A 14,978-nucleotide genomic window follows, 5' to 3' on the forward strand; every position below is an offset into this window, starting at 1 on the left:
TTCTGTTCCTGCAGACCACTATTTTTGCACATGAACAAAGGAATATAGCCTAAAAAATATTTTCAAGCTTGGGATCAAGGTTGTTCTTAATTCTGCCATATTTTTGTTTTCCATTGTGTCGTGGTTGCTTTTTTCCCCCATTTGTATTGTTGCAATTATTTTGTAGATATTTTTCTTGGATCTACTTGCTTTCCTTTCCTTCCCTTTCCATGTTTCTTCTCACAGTCATTGGTTCTTATAACACATTAATATTACATTAAACTCATGTACCACGATTTGTTTAGTTATTCTCCAATTGATAGACATCTACTTTGTTTTCTTTTTTTTACTATTACATAAAATGTTGCAATAAATATTTTAGAGTTTATAGGATGTTTGTCTTTGAACTTCTTTTTTATGGTACCAATTTTAAAAAGATTTTCTTCTCCAGGACAAGAATGTATTTTCATTTGTTTATAGAACTTTTAAGGTAAAATGTTCACTTCTCTTCTACACACATTCAAGTATTCAGATCTACATGGTAGCTTCAAAGTTACTTTTAAACTGATACTACCTTGGCTACAAATCTGAGTCCTTCAATTTTTGAAACACTCTGTAGAATGCTATTTTTCTGGTGCATTTAGTCAACCTCTTCAATGATGGGTCCAGAAAAGGCACCTCCAAATGGGGCTGATCCACCCTCTGGAAATCCACTAAGCATGTCTCCTGGCATGCCCCCTGCACTCTGGTACAGCTTAGCAATAGTGAGGTTGCAGACCTTCTCCAATTCTTTCTGCTGATGCTCAAATTCTTCTTTCTCAGAAGTCTGTTTCTTATTCAGCCAATTGATTATTTCATTACATTTGTCAAAAATTTTCTCTTTTCATAATCAATTTTGCCTTGTAATTTTTCATTCTCTACAGTGGTTTTAATGTTGGAAGCACAAGAATCAGGAGAATTCTTGGAAGTCATTTTGTCTCTGTTTCTCAGCTTCTTGTATTATGAATTCAATGTCTTCTTTGATCATATGATCTTTGTGATCTTTATGATATATTGAGGATGCCATCAATGTCAAAGTCAACCTGAGGAACACTCCTAGTTGCTGGGGTATGAGGGTGGGTATGTTTCCCGAGAGCACAAACTTGCCAAGCAGATAAGTATCCTTTGTCATTGTTCTCTTACCTTCACAAACCTGAATAAACATATCACACTGGTTGTACAAATAGATGGTTAAGGTCTGTGTCTGTTTGGGATGGTGATATTACATTTGATCAGAACTGTCATAACTCCACTAGCAGTTTCAATTCCAAAGGAAATAAGAGTGACATGCAATAGCAGCAAGTCCTACACATTCTTAGATTTATCTCTAATCAAAGTTGCAACCTGGACAGCTACTCAAGGTAAACCTCATCAAGATTGATGCTTATTCAAGTTGAGTACTTTGCCACTGAAGATATTTTGCAGAAGCTTCTGGATTTGGGGAATACAAGTGGAACCACACAGCAAGATGATGTCATGAATCTATATTTTATCTAGGTTGGCGTCTCTTAAGGTCTTTTTCACAGGGTCTAGTGTGTCATGGAAAAGATCATCATTCAACTCTTTGAATTGTGCATGGGTGATTGAGGTAAAGAAATTGATAACTTCACAGAGGGAGTAAATCTCAATACTCAACACATTTCTTTCAGTACCAACCTTTTTGTCCAAGTCATAAGCAATAATGGAAGATGATTGATTGATTATTTGGAGCACATTGAGACCCAGTGATGTTCCAGCATCTTTGTTTGTTTGAGATTGGGAATAAATGAAATAGGCTGGTACTGTGAGAACATCATTTGTGATAGCCTTCCCAAGTTATGCTTCAGCAATTTCTTTCATCTTGGTGAAGACCATGAAGATACTTCTTCTGGAAAGAAGAAGCCTCCTCTTTGTACTTCACTTGGACCTTAAGCTTGCTTATATAACTCACCACCATGAAAGGCCAATATGTCATATCTGACTGCACAGTTGTATCATCAAATCTGTGAAGATTCAGATATTTGGCATCAAATACTATGCTGGTGGCATTCATTTCAATTTAATTCTTTTTCAATTTAATTCTTTGAAGCATCACTAATGAAAAATGTTGGTGAAGGTGAGATAGGTTGAAGTGCTCCTGTTTCTTTGGTCATTAGCAATGATTTCCACTTTCCCATGTTGGAAGACTCTCACACAGTAGTGTTAGAAATCAATGCCAACTGCAGGTTCCTTCAACACTGATGCTAGGGAGTCAAGGGTTGTAGCTTTCTGCTGTGAGGAAGAAGGATTGCAGCAGCACTGAGTGGCTATCTTTGAAGTTCTTGGGATATATATAGGAATTGGGTCTCTTGACAAAAGAAAATGGAAATTTTGATCACTTGCTTATCTTTTTCTAGATTGCCTTTCATAATAGTTATACTAATTTATAGAAAGACAGTATTTATCTTTCTACAACCCCTTCAACATTATTCCCATTTTGGCCAATTTGCTGAACATGAAGTAAAGCTTTAAGGTTATCTTGATTTGAGTGATTTTTATTATTATTGATTTGGAGTATACTTTCATGAGATTGTTAATAATTTGCAATTCTTCTTTTGATAACTTCATGCATACCTTTAAATTCCTTGTCTATTTATTAGATAATGTCTGTTAGAATAGATTTTTATTCAAACTTATTATTCTTTTAAACTAAATTCTTTATGTTGTTGAAGGACTGCAAATCCAGAGGATATTTAAATTGTAATACCCTAAAACAAAGTTTTATGTGCCTTTCTTCCCTATTTATGGCTATAGTTCCTAGCATGGCAGATATGCCTTCTATCTATCAGGCCATTTTTGAAGACTATCTACTTGGGTAGAATTTGCCAAAGCTTGCACTCTGCTCTTATGGCCTTAAAGAGCCCAGGATCAATTCCAGACCATTATGAGAATAGGCAATTGCAGAGTAAGCATTTTCACTAACTATCATGCCTGGAATATTGTCCCTCCTGATCTCTACTTCCTGGCTCTGCTGATTTCCTTTTTTTTTCTTTGCAAGAGTTCCCTTAAGAAACACCCTACAGGGGTATGTGTGTGTGTGTGTGTGTGTGTGTGTGTGTGTGTGTGTGTGAATGCTGGTATGTATATATGTATATGTGTGTATATATGTATACACATACACACATTAGGTAAAACAGGTAATTCTTTGCTTCATTTCTTCCCTAGCCTTAATCCTGAGACCTTCTAAACGCAGCTTAAAAAGGCCAAGATCTCACACTACATCTAGCACCATCTCCAGTTTTCCTGATCTATATCTGGCCACTGAACCCAGATGGTTCTGGAGGAAAAATGAGATATGACTTTGCATTGCCTTCTTTCACTTAAATCCAATTCACTTACATATTATGGCATTACCTCCTTGATGTCATGGTCCTCTTTATGAATGAAGGACAAACAACAATGACTATCAATTCAGGCTGAAGATTAGTGCTGATACCAGCTGATTTGAAGGTTCAAAGTCAAAGCTTTCAAGGCTTCTATTGGGTTTATGCACCAATAGTTTTTTTTTTTTTATTTCAGGTTTTCAGAATTATTTTTCTTAGCATTGAGCCTGTAGGAGGAGGGGAAGGGAGAGAAAATGACTTGTTTCTTTAGCAGAAGTAAAGTGCTCATTCAGTGAATCTTGTTGATTACAATCTTTTGGTGACCTCTGCATACTTCAGTTATAATTAACTTCCATATATTTTATTAGGATTAGTGACTTGTCAGCATTTTTGGAATTTGTACTCAGTATTTGGAATAGTAACACTATTTATCTTTTATATTTTATTTTGGTGGATAAGTAAAAAGGAACTTTTAAAAGTTTTTGTCTACCTTTATTTTGCAGGACATATATATATAGGGTTAGGTTAGGGTTATATATATACATACGTATATATATATATGTATATATGCATATGTATATATATGTATATATGTATATATATGTGTGTATGTATATATATATATATATATATATATATATATATATATATATATTTTTTTTTTTTTCCCCTTGAGGCAATTGGGGTTAAGTGACAGGGTCACACAGCTAGGAAGTATTAAGTGTCTGAGATCGGATTTGAATTAAGGTCCTCCTGACTTCAGGGCTAGTGCTCTATCCACTGACCCACCTAACTACCCCTGTAGGGTGTTTCTTAAGGGAACTCTTGCAAAGAAAAAAAAACACCCAACAACATTTAATCAGAAATAAATATATCATGAAGAAATGAATGTTAGAGTTTTAGATTAATGCACAACCCAAAGTCATTCTCTTAGTAAATATCTTTCCCAACCCTTTGGATGGGAATATTCTGAGGTTCTACCAGCCCTGAATCATTCATTTACTCACCTTCTTTATTCATATTCACAATTATTCTCAACTCTTGTATATTCTAAGGATGAAATAGAAGTGGAGACAAAAGAAAATAGAAAATTTCTTGCTGACTTCAGGGCAGTTTCCTTGTTCTTGGAATAGTGGTGCCATACAACAGAAAAAAGGATAAATTTGGAATTGGAGGAAATGGATTAAATTGTAGTTCTGCAACTTACTATATGTATGACTGTGGGCAAGGTAGTCAGTTTCCTTGTCTATAAAATAAAGACTGTTGGAATAGATAGCTCTAAGCTCCTTTCCTAGTCTAAATATATGATTTTATTTATTAACCCTGTCTAGCAATTTTACTTCACATGATCTCAGAAATTCTTGATGAGAAAGATACACTAAAGGGGGGCAATGAGTAAATATACTTACCTCCCCCCCTTCTTGACTGACTTACATTTTTTCCCCTATGAATCATCATTCTATTAAGAAGACATATCATTCTCTTTCCTTTGTTAGAAGAAATGATGAGATTTAGACTAGGGAAGAGAAAATGTCTGGAATAGCGGTATTGAACCTGATTAAAAGGTGGTTCCCTGTATTCCAAGGAAATCATACAAAAGGAAAAAGGACTCACATGGGCAAAAATGTTTGTAGTAGCTCTTTTTTTGTGGTGGCAAAGAAATGGAAAATGAGTAGCTGCCCATCAATTGGGAAATGACTGAATAAGTTATGGTATATGAAAATTATGGAATATTATTATTTTGTAAGAAATGATCAGCAGGCTGATTTTAGAAAGACCTGGAAAGATTTGCATAAACTAATGCTGAACAAAACAAGCAGAACTAGAAATACATTATACAAAGTATCAGCAAGGTTATGTAATAATCAACTATAAAAGATTTAGTTCTCAGGAGTTCAGTGATCCGAGGTAATTCCAATAAACTTTGGATGGAAAATATCATCTGTATCCAGAGAGAGAACTATGGACATTTGCTGCAAATTAACACTTTTATGTTCACTCTTTTTTTTTCTTCTGTTTTTTTTTTTCCTCATGGTTTTTTTCTTTTGTTCAACATGATTTTTTTCTCTCCCAACATGATTCATAAAGAAATATGTTTACAAAAATGTACATGCATAACCAGAAAGAATCAAATAAATAAATAAAATTAGGTGACTCCTTGTCAAGGAGTAGCCAAAGCTTAAAGTATGTAATTGGCAATTTGATACAAGTTGCTTAGATTAAATTTCTTTCCTCAGAGAAAGGGTAGAGACAGCTTGATGACTAATAAATAATCATGAATATAACTCTCAATAGTTAAGAAATCCCATCAAACTATGGCTTAGACATACATAATGTATTCAAAGCATTCCAGGTCTGCTTACTCTAGTGTAGTCAATCTGTAAAAGGATCCACCTCCTTTTGTCAGACAGTATAAAACTGCAGAGTCCCTAACAGCCACAGGCCATTTGGGGGTCAGCATTTGTCTGAATGGAGTCAGATTCCTAGGAATAATTTACATGTGTAGCTTCATTTTCCTGAGCTACAAAAAGGCAGAGATAGACTGTATAGCATTGAAATGAAACACACACCTTCCAATACTTATTTGTATGAGTAAGTATAATCAATGTGGATTTTCATGCTATCAATTTATACCCTGTAGCTAGGTCAACTAAGCATAAACTTTTGTCTCTTATCCTGAAATCCTAGATCTTATTTATATACTTTCCCTTCTCATCTCAACTTCAAAGAGATGGGAATGGTCCCAGACCTAAAAACAAAAAAATCTGGATTCCATTTCTGCCTCTTACTGGATATTGGAGTGATTTGCCATTTTACAGATGAGGAAACCGAGGCAAAATGACTTGTTCAGGGTAAGTAAATATTTGAGGTTAGATCCAAACTCAGGAAGATAATAAGTCTGATTCCAAGATTCCAAGCCATTGTTCCACCTAGCTGCTTTGACTTTTGAGATAATGTATATTTTATAGATACATACATACATAAACACATATGCATACACATATACACAATATAACTAGATATACATACATACAAATACACATACACATAAATACAAATATATACACCCACTATATGTGTAGATAATGTTTTGAATACTTTAAAGTAACATATGATGCCAGTTTTCATTATTTTTTTAGGAACCTAGAGACTATTTCACTAAGCAATGTCAATATTTGGGTTTTTTTTCTCACTTCTTCCATCATATCAAAACCCAAATGTCTTCCATCCCACTTGGAACTTTGATTTCTAAGGCTGAAAGCCAGCAAAAAATCCTTTCCACTCATCCAGAGTAATGCATATGAATTTGAACATAGACTTATTAGAATAAAAATTTTAGGTACTATATCTTTTGGGCAAAGGGCTTTGGAGAACTGTTTAAACTGAGTGACTTCCCTGCTTGGACCAGTCTGCCTTCTCTGTTTTCTCTATCTGAAGGAAGAATCCTTCATCTTTGTGAAATAATCAGGCTTTTCACAGTCTCTTTCTTATGTATCCAGATCATCATGTTAGCGCACAGGGGTTGATTCACAAACATATTTTAATCCATTTTCTTATACTTGTTCCACTTTTGTTATTAGTCTTCCAGTGGTTGGTTTCTATAAGCCTGTATATGAAAACTCTATCTTAGTTGTCAAAATCACCAAGTCAGTCTGAAGTCAGTCTGAATGGCTTATAAAGCACCCAGAGTCTTAGGAGAAAGAATATCTATTCCTTTCAAGCTTCCTTTCCTGTCTTCTTTCCTATCCCTGACTTCTCCCCTTCCAGAATACTCAGTAGTTTTAGAAATGTCTTGAGCTGAAGATATGAAATCTATTATTAGCTAGCTATGAATTGGCAGTGTGCTAATTGTCATATCCCTATACACACAAACCCATGTTTTTTTTTTTTTTTCTGAAAAGTTCACCTTTTAAAATAGTGATGTCCTTGAACATAAGGATCACATCTAACCTCTCAAAATTCCCTTTAGAATTTAAAGTATTCCTCTGCTATGAGTCCATCACTCAAATAGTGTTTATTGAGCTGACTTAAATAAGGTTGGCTAGAATCATGCAGCCCTTTTGTATAGCAATGAATCTATTCAGCCATTTAGTCAACAAGCATTTATTAACACTATGTGCCAAGTACTAATTTGAAAGACAGGGTCCAGGAAACATTTTATTACATGGGTAGATGATTGAAATAGAAAGGATTGCACCAGAACAAGCTTCTGGTATTATTCTACAGGATTTGGTACAATAGCTGGAGTGGTTATTATAAGGTATACATAGTATGTTTAGATGTTTCATATTGACTTGTGTAACTTTTCTAGCAATCCAATTTCTTCTTGTAACTATTATCCAATGAAGATTCCCTTCTTTGTCTTAGAAACATTCGAGCAGCCTCAAGACCCTGGAAGGCCATTCTATTTGAAGAAACCACAAGAATCTCTCTTCTTCTACTAAACCAAATTTAAACCAACCAAATTTAAATCAGGAGCAAGTAGAAGATAGTTTGTGTCTCTGTATATAAATATACATATTTATATATTATGTATATTATAAGATATGCTTAATAGTTTTGAAACAATTTAAGAATTGCGAAGCCTTTACAAAAGTCTCATTAGCTGTCCAAAATAACCAGGAGGTATATGTTATTATCCATTTCACACATGAGGAAACTGAGGCTTAGAAAGGTTAAATGATTTGCTAGCTAATAAATATTTGATGCAGGATGTAAACACATCTTTTTGAATACAAATCCAATACTCTATCTACTAAACCAACTAATTCTTTGATCATTGTAATACTAAACAACAGGTTATTTTGCTAAATAATTAGAAATAATTATTATTCCTGGTTACCAAATATTTTCTAGTGCAGAAATGTCATTAGCTTTGTCCCATGATCTAATAGAAAAGCACTTGCCAGAATAAGAAATGTAATCATTTAAGATAGTACCAAATAGCAGGGTCTTTGTTGATAAAGTTAATATGGCTACTCCCCACACTTTTTCTTTTCACATTCCTGGGAGGAGTATGCATGCCCCTCAGTATAAAATTTAACTTATTTTTTCCTATGCAATTTATATTATCACTGTTTTGCCCAGTCAACATGCCCTTTATCCTCAATAATCTATAGGAACCATAACTGGAGTTGATCCACAAACCTGTTTTAATTCTCTAAAAAAAAATCCTACATTTTTGATATTGAGGTCTTTTTAATTATTATATCCAGCCAGCCTAATAACAAATACTGTGCTAAAAATTTCTGCCTCTTGATTTGGAAAATAATTCTCATTATGTCAGTTACTAATGTGGTTGTTCACAAGTTGAGAACTTTGGAGGCAAAATATATCTAACTTTGTTTTGTAGGAATGTGCATTTAGAACTGGGAGGGACCTTGGAGAAAATTTATAAGTAATTTTTGAATATCATTTTTATTTCTGAAAAAAAATTGACTGATTTATGTAGCTATCTGGTTTTCAAGGGACTCAAAATAGCTTAGCTTGAAGCTTAATTCTGATATTTAGACACATTGAGTAAGTGAAGATCCTAAGATTATTCTAGGATTATGTCCAAAATATCTGTATGACTCTAAACAAGTCACTTAATTTCTCAGTGCTTCAGTTTCCTTTCCTATAAAATGAGAGGGAATGTCTTTTAGAAAATGATACTTATGTAAAAAAAAAATTCAATACAAAAAAGAACTATAAAATTAAACAATAAAAGGAGAGAATTGAACTAATGATTTCAAAGCTCCCTTCAAATTTTAAATCTTTGATTCTGTGAATCCAAATTGAGTTGATTCTGAATGAACTTTCATAATATGAGCAACCACAACCAAATCCCACATGGTTTAAAAAAAAATTCAAATGAAAATGTAATATTTTCAAGGACACAATGTGTCATATAAAACTTTGCCAAATTTTTAAGAATATGAGTCATCCCCCAATTGATAATTGTCAAAGGTTACGAATAGGCAGCTTTTCTATCAAGAAATCAAAGCTATATATTATCCTATTAAAATGCTCTAACTTTTTGATTAGAAAAATGCAAATTAAAATAACTTTGAGATATCATCTCACACCTATCAGATTGGCCAAAATGATAGAAAGGGAAAAAAAAAAACAAATACTGGAAGGGATGTTGTAAAATTGGGACACTAATACAACCATCAGAGAAAGTGTGAAATGATACAAACATTTTGGAGAGCAATCTGAAATTATACCCAAAATAGCTATAAAACCTTGTATACCCATTGATCTAGCATTTGACCATTGTTAGGTCAGTTTCCCGAAGTAAAGAAAAATGAAAAGAACCTATAATGTTCTAAAATATTAATAGCAGCTCTTTGTGATAGCAAAAAATTAGATATTGAGGGGATACCCATTAATTGAGGGATGACTAAATAAGAAGTGGTGTTTGGTTGCGATGAAATACTATTATGCTATAAAAAGTGATGAGTAGGTTGTTTTTAGAAAAACAGAAAGACTTGTATGAAATAATGAAAAGCGAAATGAGCCAAACCAAGAGAATGTTGTATATAGTAATAGCAATATTGTTTGAAGAATAGTGAATAACTAAACTATTGTGAGTATTTTCAAGTCAACTACAATAGGACTTAGGAAATAAGTTGCTTATCCGCATCAAAGAAAGAAATTATAAATAGAAGTATGCAAAGTATAGTTTTCTATTTTTTCTTTTCTTAACTTCCTTCCTTCCTTCCTTCCTTCCTTCCTTCCTTCCTTCCTTCCTTCCTTCCTTCCTTCCTTCCTTCCTTCCTTCTTTCCTTCTTTCCCTCCCTCCCTCCTTCCTTCCATCTATCCACCCGTCAATCTATCATTTATTTATCTTTCTATCTATGTTAAATACTGGCCTTTTCTAATGCAGAATGGGGAAGAAGTGAGGAGGACACTTCAGAACTTAAAATGTAAAAAGAAAGTAAATTTAATTAAAAAAATTAAAATACTGGATTTGGAATTGGGAAGAGCTGGATTAAAATACCACATCTGATGTTTATTAGCTGTGTGATTATAGTCAAGTAATCCAATTTTCAGTTTACTCATCTCTAAAGTGGGGCTATTAATATTGGCAGTCCCCATTTTAAAGCTTTATCATGAAGCTTTAAAAAGATGGTATTTGTTGCATATTTTGTAAACTTTGAAGTGCTAATAAACTATCAGTCATTGTTATTATGACTATGACTCCAAAAGAGTCAAATTATCATTTTATGTTGGGGAGGGCAATAAAAATAGAACCAATGATACTAAGATTTGTGTTTGGTAACAATTTCTTGTTATTCTGTCATTTCAGTTCTGTCTGACTCTTTGTGACCTTTTTTTGAGTTTTCTTGGTAACAACAGCTAGCAACTGTATATTTAATAAAGTCAGATTTCCAGCAGTTTTATAACATGGGACATGACTGCATGTGTCATAAGAAGTGGGACTTTGCAGCAAAATCAAGAGTTCAGAAACTATTCTGATATGAACTCATCCATATCTCTGACCAATGTGGTCAGACACATAATAGCTAATGACGCAAAAAACTACTAGTTTTCAGGCATTTTTGAGCTATAAAGGATCATTATGCTGGGTATTTTCTGGATTCTTATAAATGGTCTCTCTCCTAATAGAAAATGAGTGCTCTACTTGAGAAAATGATTAATATTTCTTGTCGCTCCCAATCCTTGTTATGTATCACTTTTATTTCTTATGCTTTCCTTTGGTGTAGCGGTGGCCCCACAGTCACCTTGGTGAGTCGATATTATTTGAAGCATTCTTACCAGTTCTTTTCTGAGGAAAGCCAAGGCACTTTCAATGTCTAAGCTTTGTCTGTTGGGTCCATCTTCTTTGCTGTAATACCTCAAGGAGGAAACTTCTGCTGGGCTACAGCTATTAAATGTGACAGATTTTGAAGAAAAATCTTTAAGCTGTGTCAAAATGACCTCCATTTTTCTAAATTTAAATTCAGCTGAGAAGTATACAGCTTGGTCAAGGTCGGTTTAGCTTTTGCTGAGTTATTTAGATGGACTGGAATGTAAATCCTTGAAAACTTGCAAGGGTCTGAATTACAAACATTGATGTAATGTAATTGAGATTTAATTAGCCAATAGGAGATGCCCATTACTTCTAAGAGTGCAGCCTCTCCCCCTCTTCACTCGTGCTCTTTTCTTCTATAATCATCATTGAAGTATGAGGGAGGATCATCAAAGGGCTGTATGCTTTGTCAGCTGTGAACACTTCCTGAGAGATCTCAAGTGAAGTGTTACAATTTAACAAAGAATCAGAAAGGGCCAGTTTTTCTTCAAATTTACTAGAAGGAAATCCTGATATTTCTGTATATTAGGAGATAAAAGCTCAAGGTAGTCACTGAATTCCTAAAGCAAACAATTCATAAGAGATGGCTAAATGTCACTTGACTCTCTTTGGAAATCTTTAGGAATCAGAAATCACGTATTCATATAGTACTTTAAGGTTGACAAAGCAAATTTGGACATGTGCTCATGTGCAGGAAAATTAGGGTTTTCAGACTGTTGTTTTTCAGTTGCATCTGACTCTTTCTTGACCCCATTTGAAGTTTTCTTGACAAAAATACTGAAGTGGTTTTCCATTTCCTTTTCCAGTTCATTTTATAGATGAAAGAACTGAAATAAGCAGGGTTAAATGATTTGCGCAGGTTCACACAGCTTGTAAGTGTCTGAAGTCACATCTGAACTTGGGTCTTTCTGATGCTAGTTAAGAATTTCTATCCATTGTGTTACCTAGTTGCCTTAGACTTAGTGGCGATAGGAACCTTATAGGCCATTTAATCCAACTCCTTCATTTTACAGATGAAGAAACTGAGACCCAGAAAAGTTAAGTGACTTGCTTGTTTAAGGACATACAGCTAGTAAATGTCTGAGGTGAGATTTGATTCTCAGCTCCAGGTTCAGTATTTTCACTAGCTATCCCTCCATTCATGGATACTTTGTCTCCTCATGTCTGCCTCCTGGCTTTCCTGACTTCCTTCAAGTTTCAGTTAAAATTCAGCATCCTACAGGAAGCCTTTCCTGCTCTGTGTTAATTCTTGTTTTTCCTTCTGTTGATTATTTCCAATTTATCCTCTATACAACCTATTTGTACATAGTTATTTGCATATTTTCTCCCCTAGTAGATTGTGACTTTGTGATATCAGGGACTGTCCTTTACATTTCTTTGAATCACCAGTGGTTCGTACAGTGGCTGGCACATAATAGGAGTTTAAGAAATGCTTATTGATTGATTGACAGCATTGTCCTGCTAAGAGTGGGAGTTCTAATCCTGCCCTTTGGATGAATCATATAATCTTTTTTCAATCTCTTCATCAGTAAGAAGGGGATGATAATAATAATCATAACAGCACCTATCTCAAGGAACTTATGAGAATCAATTGAGATAAATGATGGAAAGTACTTTGTAAACCTTAAAGGCTATATAAATGCTAGCTAGCTCTTATTATTATACTATGATGTTTCTTATACCACCCCCTTTAGAAAAAGGGGAAAGATTCTCATTTGATATATTTTAGCTAAGACATGGGAATACATTACTTTACTTGATCTTTTTTTTTTTTCCTTGAGCAACAATTCTTAGTCACAGAGCCTTCAAATTCTTCCCCAGTCTTAGATGTATTTATCTCAGTGTCTTCCAGGATAGTTACATTCAGGTCTACAAACTGGATTCTAAAGTGAGCCAGATTGAGAAAATAATATCTAAGAGTTCTCTCTCCAAATAGTTGTAAATTAAATTTTTCAAGGCTTTTTTGACCATCAAAGGAATGTTTGTAGGAGCTAATCTACTTTTAGATTATTGTAGTAACAGATTTAGTAAAATGAATTGCTTTCTAAAGGCTTAGTCTTAAGTATTTATTAATTATTGTCAAAGCTCCCCCCCCTCCCAATAATTGGTTCTGACCTTCAGAAATGTAAGTGGGACCAGAATATGAGAAATGTGTGCCCCTAGGGCACTGAAATTTACGAGGTAGAGCAATTTATCTCTTGCATTTTATTAGCAAAACAGAAGAAGCTGAGAGAAGCTTGAATTTCTGATTGGGTACTGAGCCATAGATTTGAGTTTTTTTTTCTTTTTTTTTTTTTAGGGACTGTCCCAGAAGATTTCCTCAGATACTGGTGAAGGGGCAGTGCAAAGGAAGACTGAGTTTTAGTGAAGGGGGTGCTGATGGAACAACATACCACAGTTTATTTATTCTTTCTATCTCATCTGCCCTTTTAAAAGACTTCAATCCACTCTCATACAGTCCTTAAGTCCAGTCTTCCGCTTTCCTCATTCTTCCAGACAAACCAACATCTTCCCCATCCTCCCTCTGAAATAATAAGGGTTCCCCAGGAAGGGCAAATAATCTCCCTGCTACCTTCTTTCCCATTCTTTGGGAAGGAGGGCATTTTGCTGAAGCCTCCCTGAAGACTCTGAAAGCACAAGGAACCTAAGTCCTGAGAGTTTCAAGAGGTAACTTCCAAAATCCTTTCAATTTCTGAGATTTGCTTCAATTAGCCATTGCAGTAAAAGATTCTCCCTCCTGCACAACCTAATTTGTCTTAATTACTGATTCCATTATTTTTACATCATGAATTACAAAACTGATTTGAGGACTATATTATGTTACCTGCTCAGAGCACCAAAAGAACTAGATATAACTCTTCTGATTTTATATTACATCCAGATTCACTTAGTAAATATGATAATTCTTTGGCATGTGTCCATGGAAGAGATTGTCAACCTAAAAGCATCAGTGTTAAATCTATCTTTGAGAGTTTGACTATAATCATCATGCCTGAATACATACAGAATGAAAGAATCTTTCTCTTGGGATCTCTTATATTAGTTTGTGCCTTTTATATGAATTTACCATATTCTAATTATCCATTATAGGGGTTTGTGTTTCTATTTCTCTAATTAGATTGTAAGTTTCCTGAGGGCAGAGAATTGTATTATTAATCTTTATAACCTTAAGCCCAGTACAATGACTTATACTTCTTATTCAGTCATATTTGTCTCTTTGTGACTCCATTTGGGATTTTCTTGGCAAACATATTGTAGTGGTTTTCATTTTCCAACTCATTTTACAGATAAAGAAACTAAGTCAAATAAGGTTTGTTGAGGATCACATAGATGATTAGTGTCTGAGGCTAAAGTTGAAATCAGGAAGATCAGATTCCCAGCCCAGTGCTCTATCCACTGTACCACCCAGTTGCTTAGACTTATATTTAGCAGGTCCTTAATCTATGTTAGTAAAAATAAGTGGAGAGAACATTTTTTAAGAGACTCCATAGAATACTACTTAGCAGTCCAGACTTTTAACCATCCTCACCTAAATTATGGTAATAGATTTCTATTTGGTCTCCTGTCTTCTAGTCTCTTTCCTCTTCAAATCATCTTTTTGATCACTGCCACACTGATATCACTAAAGAATAAATATAGCCATGCCATTCCTTTGCTCAATTATTTTCTATCATATGCAGATTAACATATAGACTCTTATTTGGAATTTAAAGCCATTTATAATGTAGCTATAGATTATAGTTCCAGAATGGAGCATGATAGGAAAGAATCCCTTTCTACCAGAAATTATTTATTTTGCAATTAACAAGGACTTTTCTGTG

The 14,978-nt window shown here is 34.2% G+C and overlaps 1 pseudogene; it reads right to left on the reverse strand.

The window, feature by feature from the left end:
- Positions 1 to 619: 619 nt before the first annotated feature.
- LOC127547652 (heat shock cognate 71 kDa protein-like) lies at positions 620 to 11,291 on the reverse strand (annotated as a pseudogene).
- Positions 11,292 to 14,978: the final 3,687 nt, after the last annotated feature.

This window comes from Antechinus flavipes, chromosome 1 (assembly GCF_016432865.1).
Source record: "Antechinus flavipes isolate AdamAnt ecotype Samford, QLD, Australia chromosome 1, AdamAnt_v2, whole genome shotgun sequence".
Classification (NCBI taxonomy): domain Eukaryota; kingdom Metazoa; phylum Chordata; class Mammalia; order Dasyuromorphia; family Dasyuridae; genus Antechinus; species Antechinus flavipes.